Here is an 8,956-nt window from a genome sequence, read left to right on the forward strand (position 1 = left end):
TGGAAAGACCTCAAGCCTTTCTTAGGCTGCTAACCTGCAGTGATAGCTTTGTTACTGTAGTGTTGACACTAGTGGTACCTGAATTAGGCAAAATAAGCTTAAGCCCATTCATACAGTTCAACTGCACATAAAGCATCATTTTCAGGCACTCTACTCTGGACTAGTTCCAGTACTGGAACCAACTCAACTGTATGCTAGGAAGGAATAGCTGTACAAGGAACTCAAACTGACTTAAAACTGTATACAAGGAATATGAAGCAATACACAAGAAGGCATGGGTGTATTTCTCTTACTGTTTTAAATCTTAAACTTGGGTGAAATTTGCAACTCCATGCTAGAACATTATGCAATAGGTAAAATAATGGCAATGATCTGCTAGAGGTTAGTTTATTCAGTTAATTATTTTTTTACAAATAAAATACCTATTTGCATAATACAAGTGTGATAATCAAAAAATCATTCCAGTTGGAACAGACCCCAGAGGTCATCTAGTTCAACCTCCTGCTCAAAGCAGCATTAATATGTGAATACTCATTAATGATATAAGTTGTACTCCTAACCTTGCAGACCACTAATCACATGTAATCCTTAATCAAATGCACTCGACTGCCTTTGATACCATTACTTATCTGCAGAAGGGTTTGTGGGACCTTGTCATACATTATTCCTAAGCATGGAACATTATAGTACTTCCTAGCTACACCCATAACACCAGCACCATGCCTCCATTTCATTTTAAATGTCTTTTAAGCAGGTACTGTTGTGAGAGCAATTTTCAAAGGGGGCCTTGCCAGTACAGGGGCAGATTCTGATAGATGAGAAAAGGAAGTAAGTGGTAAAACACCACTAAGTGAGGCAAAAGCACAGAGCCAGGTCCTGGTTTCAGGTGTGTTTCACAGGTTGATGAATGCAGAATAGAGGTCCTGCTCTGAGAGATACCTATAAAACCAGAGAAATCAACATCACTGGCAGCAACAGTCCCGTAGTTATCAACATCAGTGACCAAACTTCAGCAGACTAAGTTGGGAACCTCTACTTTAGTCCTGCCGTCTGTTTTGCTCCTCCAGTTTTGCTCTGATAAGGACCTCCATTTTTCATTTCTGTTTAAGTTTACACTTTTGTTTCATGCATGAAGAAGTGATTTAATATGGTACAGCATTACTAATTAAAAAAAAAAAAGAAAAAAACCACAAAAATCCAAAGGTAAAAAAAAAATTGAAAAGTTTTATAAAACCATGATTAGCCAATCACACAAGCTGAATTAGAAAATAAATTTGCCTTATATTAGCTCAGTATTGTCCTTTGTACTGAAGCAAGAAATACAGTAACATTTTATCTATGCTGTATGGCAATATATGAACTCTGCCACATAAATTAAACAGAGAAAAAACATTATTTTCTAAAAAATTATTTTATTTAAATATTTATTACCTGCTATTGTAAGTAACTGCAAACATTAATACTTTGCACACTTTATTGTAAATCATATAAGTACTATTTAAGTGGTAACAACAACAAGAAATAAACAGCACAAGGTTATATAGAAAAAAAGAAATTTACTTTAGCAGCTTTGATAAGCCTGGTCTTAGGCCTACCAGAAAGGCATTTTAAAACACCAGGCTCTGGAATTTTTTAAATACACTGAAAACCTTTTCAATTCTACAGTTCCAGACATTATTTACATGCCTTCTCCAAGCATTCATTAACAGTCACTGCTGTATGCTAGGTTGCATAGGGCCTCTCCCTATTTGACCTGATATACCAGCTCTTAAAGTACATGGTACTTCAACAATTTTCTCTTAACTACATACAAAAAGAGTTAAATTTAGACCTCTCAACAAAGTTGCGGATAAGTGGCAGAAATAAGTTCATGTGATGGTGCACATGCATCAACCACAGGGCCATGAAAGAAAGGGACATGCTTGAAAGATGCACGTATGAATCAGCAAGAGATGGGAATCAAGCAAGCAATTCTAAACCCATAAATGAGAGATCAGATGGATCCCCAAACTGACAGGCCATCTTCACCAGCAAATTTCTACTTTAGGTAGAAATTTAATTTTATACTTGTGTCGAGAATCTTTAATATTTTGTCTGATTAACAAAGCTGAACAATCGATTCTACTAAATATTATTTAACACCTTTTAACACCATTCCCTTTTAACACCAAACTATATTGCTTTTGTATTTTAGACAGTAAAATTTTCTTAGAGAATAGTTGTTTGTGGCAAAACTAACTGCATTTCCATGTTTTCAACTTTTTATAGGAGTATAGTATTTGGCATTCTAGTTGAGGCAGGAAGTTCAATACCTGACTACCAAGGAACAAGTCACTGTGCTGGCACCTTGTCTGAGGGAAGAGAAACAAATTGCAAGGAGATGCTCTCATGACATCCTATCAAGACAGATGTGTCCCCACCTTGCTAGGCACTGTTGCCATATAAAAAGTAGATGATTGGGTTTGAGTTTTGGCTGAGGTGTGAAAATACTTTCCTGACGACTTTCAATAGAAAACAAGCAAAAAAGAAAAGAAAAAAAAAAAGAGAAAGAAAGAATTGTTAGTGTCAATTATATTGTATTGTTTACAGAAAATGACATCAGCACAAAAGTTCTGCATTAGCACACCACAGGTTATATGAAAATTGCCAGTGTGACTAGTTAACAACATTTCTGATATAAGGAAAAAGCACTATGAGACCGAAAAGGAAAATTACAGCCATTCCCTTCTGTTTTAAAGGCAGAGGTAGAAGTGATGCTTTATGTAGAATAATTACTAAACATTACAATAGCTTTGAAATATATTATCTCTAATTTTAAAGTATAAAGGAAGGTTGAGAGATTGAGAGGGAAGAGGACAATTAGATGCATCTAACAGGCCAATAACCTGCAACACTTGAGAATAAGAGGGGTGATAAATTTGCATCAGCAAACAAGAAGTTAGTAATATCTGGTTTCAGCTAGAGGTTGAACTATTGATATGTCAGGCGCTAGGGAAAAAATGTAATAGTTTTTTTGTTACCACCATCATTGCCCCATTTACTTCCCACATCCCTCACCAACACAGGATCCAAGAATTACAGCAAAATGTTCTAAAAATACTTTGAGGATTTTTAAAAATCTTTTATTTAGAGAAGGATAGTGGTCTCCAGGCCCAAAATACTTGCTTTTTGAGGGTGTAGAACCACATGTATTCTTACAGCAATTAGAGTAACAAAACTCAATCATGATGTGGTGTTTCAGCACCACAAAATAAAATCTGTCGTATAAAAATAATATATAATATAAAAATATAAACCCATCTATGTTCTACTTCATAAATATAAATTATTTTCTTTCATTATCCCTACCTAAGAAATTTATTCATATCATCAGATTTACTAGCTGTTTCACAAATATATTAACAAATACATTCACAAACATATTAACAATCAAGCGTGATACTACATTTTTCAGACATTAAAAAACCCCATCAAAGGATAATTTAGAAACAGGAAAGATTTTGCAAAGGCTTTAAGTTCACACAGAATTAGTCCCACCAAGTTTAACAAACCATTTAGACTCATGCAATTCTGTGAAAAATCAGGTAAGTATGCAATATACTGGCAATTCAAGAAAGAGGAGATAGAACAGGTATTTTTTTAAACTCTTCAGAATAAGCATTAGCATTTCTTTGCCTTTACACAGCACTTACTAGAAAGAGATGCCAGAAACTGGAGCCTCTGGTCATGTATAGTGTCAGTGGCTATAACTGTACTGGCATCCTCACAAAGGACAGACGTTTCCCCAAATGGGACTGTAGAAAGCAAAAACATGCAAGACTAAATAAGAAAAGAACCACAAAACAATAGAGATAAAATTTAGCTCGAGTGCTGTAAGTACCAGAGGGAGAAGTCTCTAATTGGTAGGTAACACTATAAGCTTAACGAGGTAAGAATGGACAATCTGTCATTTTAAAACTTCATAAAATGTATCATTGCTCCTTCTTCTTACTCAGTATGGATCGACATCTTGCCAACTCAGAATCAGTTTGCTTGAAGAGACCTCTTCCTTTTGTACTGTAATATACGAAAAATGTCTTGAAGCACGTTATGGAGTGTAACAAGAATTGTCTAATTTCTTGGCTAGTGTGTTACTTAATATTCTTTGTTCTGCAAACACAGGAATCAGGTTCTGCAGGCAAGATATTTAGAAGTTTTTTTCCCAAGAGTCATAAGGGTTCAACTCTAATTACTATGTTTGATTACCACTTATTTTCAAGAAAACAAAACAGCCTTCAAAGTTACTTTGAAAACAGAATGAAACAATTAAAATTCTTTTTCAAAGTGTCATGTGTTATACCAAATATTATTTATTTGCATAGCTATAATTTGGCATTAATTTCCCTTTTATAAATACACACAAAATAGAGATAGGAAAATTGGAATGGTGTAAAATGTGCTAAGTCCAGTAAAACACTGCCTTCAGCTGCTATTGCTGAAAACCAAGATTCTCAAAACAAATAAATCACCTTACTGATAACATGTCTTTGAATTCTGATGTAAGCCAGTTAAAACTAAAAGCCACCTTAGAAATCTCAGACTTTCATGCAGGGAAAGGGAAAACTAGTATAAAGGCCAAACAAAAGGAGAGTGAAATACAACCCGCCTTAAAAGAGCAACACCAATTAACTTATGAAACCAGAAACTAACATATCTGGGCAAATACTACCTATTTGTTCACTTAATTTCAAAACACTTGTCTTGCTCTAATGCTTTTTACTTTGTATGTCTTTTAACCAAATTTCCACTTCAGCTTTTCAAGTCCTTAACATCAAGCTAGCCAATATCATTGCCATTACAGAGATATGAATTTTGTTTGACCATTGTTATATTACCTCATGCTGAGTCCCATTCAATTTCTTCCATCAACATTTCATCATTGGTATTTTCCCACTAGAAATATTCCTGAAAATAATTTGTTTCTGAAAACACAAGAGCTAGTAAGTTAAGTCTTGGCTATTGTTTCCTACAGGAATAGGATCAGAAGCCTGCAGGCTGTAGGAAAGGGAGGTAAAATAATTGAAATAATAGAATGAAAATTAAGAAAAAGTATTTTGAAGGCCAGCTGAAACTCCCAAATGGAAATCTTTACAGTGATTTCTGAGAACACTACATCAAGTCTAAAGTGTTCAGTTTCTCTCTTTGCCACAGGGCAAAGAACATGTTCCTGTTAAGGATGACAAAATAAAAGGCACTCTTATGAGATCCAAGAAGAAAAAAAGAAGTTTACCTTCGACTCAGAGCAATATATAGATTTCTTATCCTCTGGCAAGGCTACAGATACCATAGTAAGGAAAAAATGTAGCACTTCTTTTCAAAAAGTACAAGGGAAAAAAGGTGTAAAAATATAAGAGGTTTCTAATTCAGAAAAAAGAGAAGGGTTTAAACAGACAGCAGTTGACAAAAAAGAACCTGGCCTCTTATTTTAGCTACTGATTTTATAACCTCTGTCTCAAAAAAGATATCCCTCCCTTTGGTTAAAATACTGCGATGGAATAGCCAAAGGATACTACATGTACACATTAAAATCAATAACGTTAGTAGGTTGTTGGCTTAAAAATAGTTATGAAATGCAAGAAAGTTTACAATCACAGTCACCTTGACTTTATATACAGAGAAATTATCAAAGTGAGATGATGGTGACTAAGCTTTCTTGTAGTCCATATTTGACAACAGAACATCACTAACATATTTAAGCATTAAACAGAGAAAAAGAGCTATACATATAATCAGTTACTTTATTACTCTTACCTTTCCAAAATGGCACTTTGCAAGTTTAAATTTTAGTGTTCTTATGTCAGTTTTTGGAAAAAGAGGAAGAAAAATCAAGCAAGCGTAAAACCCAAGAAACAAAATCTTCAGAGCAAAAGTTTTCAGCTGGTACCTCCCACTCCATATTCAGTTTCTCAGGGACCATCATGCAGCAACAATCTGGTTAGAAATAAGCAGCCAACGGGTGTGTAATTTGCATGTGAAAATATTTTTAGAAGACACACATAATAGCATATGTTCTCAGCCTGAGTACAATTTTCTAAATATACGCCCTGAATTTTATTTCCCCAATATTACTAAGTATGTTCTAGACAATGGTTTCTTGTACAGATATGTTGCTCTTTGAAAGCAGCATGCATATCAAGCCTTAAACAAATTAAACTCATTAAACTCGTTTCAGAGTTCATCTTGGAGAGGCCTGGGAGGAGCCTCTATGAGTCTTTACTGTCAATGTAATGACAAAGTTGGCAAATTACGCTTGAAAAAGAGTGCAACAAGATGATAATACCCAGATTTAGAAAGTTAAATTGGGTATTTATGTTCGTTCACTCGCCTGAATCAAAGCAGTTTCAAAAATTGTATCTAAAAACCCTTCTACTCTATGTTAAGAAAAAATAGTTTCAAAAGGTAAAGACAGAAGTCAGTAAAACAAGAAATAAGCCATGTGCTCATATATTGTTAGTTAAATCTAAACCAAATCTAACCAAATTAACACAACACGTCAGAGAAAACTAGATTTGAGCAAACAGCAGTCTAACTAGATCCCAAAGTCATTACCAGTCCACATCTGGAACACTCAAATCAATTCCTGGTGTCTGCGGGGTTGGCATAATGTAGCAATTATTACTTTAGGACTGTTTTGTTCAGCACAACTGAATTTCTATTGTATCGTGAGATGAAAAATGTCAGTTTCTTTTCTTTGCCAACACGCAAATTCTCTTCCTCAAGCATATGGAAAAACTCAGGTCTGGATTCTTTCTTTGGCACAAGCTTTCCTTTAACCAATTTGAATATCAGGGAGGAAAAAAGAAGTTATACCAGTAAATCCTACTGTGGTACTTAACAGTATATAGAAAAATAATTGACATCATAGAAAAGTTTGGGTTGGAAGGGACCTTTAAAGGTCACCTACTCCAGCCATCCTTCAATAAGCAGGGACATGTTCAATGAGGCATCAGGTTGCTCAGAGCTCTGACCAAAATGACCTTGAATGTTTCCAGGGACAGGGCATCCACCACCTCTCTGGGTAACCTGTGCCACCTGTGCCAGTGTTTCACCAACCTCATTGCAACGTATTTCTTAATTATATTTAGTTTGAACACACCCCCTTTTAGATTAAAACCATTGCTCCATGTGCTATTGCCACAGACTCTGTTAAAAAGTCTGTCCCCAAATGTAAATTAATTTACCAATGGACCCTAGACACCCCTAGGAAAACTAAAAAATTACACTACAACGATAAGAAACTAAACCATAAGCAAGTATTACTAGGGCTGAACCCACAATACTCTGAGAGTCCTAAAATGCCATGAGAAAAATTACTGCATACATACAACTACCTAATGAAACTATTAAACAACATTTATTCAGTGGATTTCATTATTTGAACAGTTTTAACAGTTAAAGAGAGCCACTAGAAGAAGAGATTAAATACAAATCAAATGCAGTGTGTCCATAGAAACACCCATCTCAATGGATGTAAAGCAAATTAGTTCCTTCTCCTACTCAACATCGCAAAAAGTACTTTGCGCTTCTGATGAAAGTACACAGAAAAAACCCACATTCTCCACAATGAAAGCACTAATGAACCAAACCACAGGATCAATATTAAAAAAGACTTCCCACAAAATTATTAGCAAGTTTCATTACAATCTTTCGCTGGTCAGGCAAACAGCTTCCTCCAATAGAGCAAAATACCCTGAAACATTAATTAAATCTTCAAAACACTGCTGTAAAAATTACAGGAATAACTACAGCAAAAAGCTAGATTATAGATGTTACAGTGGACCCATCATACTAACATATCATTTCGCGATGAAAATCACACAGTGCTAAACACTTTTTAAAAAGGCACCCAGGGTTAACGTGTCAGGAAAGCAGAGGCCGGAAAGCAGAGGCAGGCAGTAAGAGAGAAGGTATTTTTTTGTGCTATCACCAGAACCATTCCCTGACTCATTCCCTCCAGCCCCGGGGAGCAGGCTGGCTTGGTCCACACTGACAGCTTTCTTGACGTAAGAGAAGCAGAGCACTGACCTAAATGCCGAAGCTGCTGAGCTCCTTGCAGCTCACGCCCGAGGAAAAGGAGCCAACATGGATTCAAGTGCCAGCTACTGCAGCCCGAGGCTGCTGCTGCTGCAAAAATGCTCGCCGAGACCGAGAGTCCCACATCACCTCGACCTCTGGAGCCTCAAACCTCTAAAAACGACTGTAAAGTGAAGTCTAGGCTGATATTAACAGCAGAGATTTTCAACGGGGAGCTGCACATCCCCGCAGCGCTTCGGTAGCAGCAAAACTGGCAGCACCAGGGTCTCAGGCAGAAAGGCAAAGCCCGAGGTACCGAAACCTCGGACAAGGTTAAACCACATCCCGGGCGCGACTTGAGCCAGGTAGGTATTCAATGAACCGCAGGTTAATCATCAGCTCCGTGCCCCGAGCAAGGCGCGGAGCGGCGGCAGCGCCGTCTCTCCCTTTACCGGGGCCGCCCCTCCCGCCCGGGAGCTTGCGGCTGCCGGACCGAGGGGGCGGGGGAAGCAGGTGCCGGGCCCTCCCGCTGCAGGCGCCCAGGGAGGCGCGGAAGACCGGCCCTCAGGCCGTCCTCCCACCGCTCCACCCGAGCGATGGACGCGGCGGGAAGGAGCGGAAAATAACCCGGGGCCGCTCGCAGGGCTCCAGCGCAGCCCCGACCCGCCGCTAGCGGCTCCGCCCCCGCGGCCTGCCGGGAGCGGGGCGGGCGGGCCCGCAATGGCGGCGGGAGCGCGCCGGAAGCTGCGCAGCAGCGGCAGCGGCGGCCGGGCGGGCTGAGCCGGCCACGCGCGACGGGGCCCAGGGCTGCGCGGGGAGCCGGGAGTGCCGGGAACCGGGAGCCGCGGGAGCGGTGGGAGCCGCAGTGAGAGCGGGGCTGGAGGCCGTGTCCACCACGGGCCGG

General features: G+C 38.7%; 1 long non-coding RNA gene across 6 annotated transcripts in view; it reads right to left on the minus strand.

Moving 5' to 3' along the window:
• Nucleotides 1-8,513, minus strand: part of LOC108639445 — a 33,144-nt gene extending 24,631 nt beyond the window's left edge. For 4 of the 6 annotated variants that reach the window (XR_001920504.2, XR_001920501.2, XR_001920499.2 and 1 more), the window contains exons 1-3: nt 8,065-8,513; nt 3,693-3,794; nt 2,313-2,501 (exon numbers count right to left, since the gene is read on the minus strand). This is a non-coding gene — a long non-coding RNA (uncharacterized LOC108639445). The remainder of the gene's footprint in view (nt 1-2,312; nt 2,502-3,692; nt 3,795-8,064) is intronic. The other 2 variants (XR_001920502.2, XR_001920503.2) reach the window with 2 other exon arrangements.
• Nucleotides 8,514-8,956: the final 443 nt, after the last annotated feature.

The sequence above is a fragment of the Manacus vitellinus genome, unplaced genomic scaffold (genome assembly GCF_001715985.3).
Source record: "Manacus vitellinus isolate BGI_N305 unplaced genomic scaffold, ASM171598v3 scaffold_2_pilon, whole genome shotgun sequence".
Classification (NCBI taxonomy): Eukaryota; Metazoa; Chordata; class Aves; order Passeriformes; family Pipridae; genus Manacus; species Manacus vitellinus.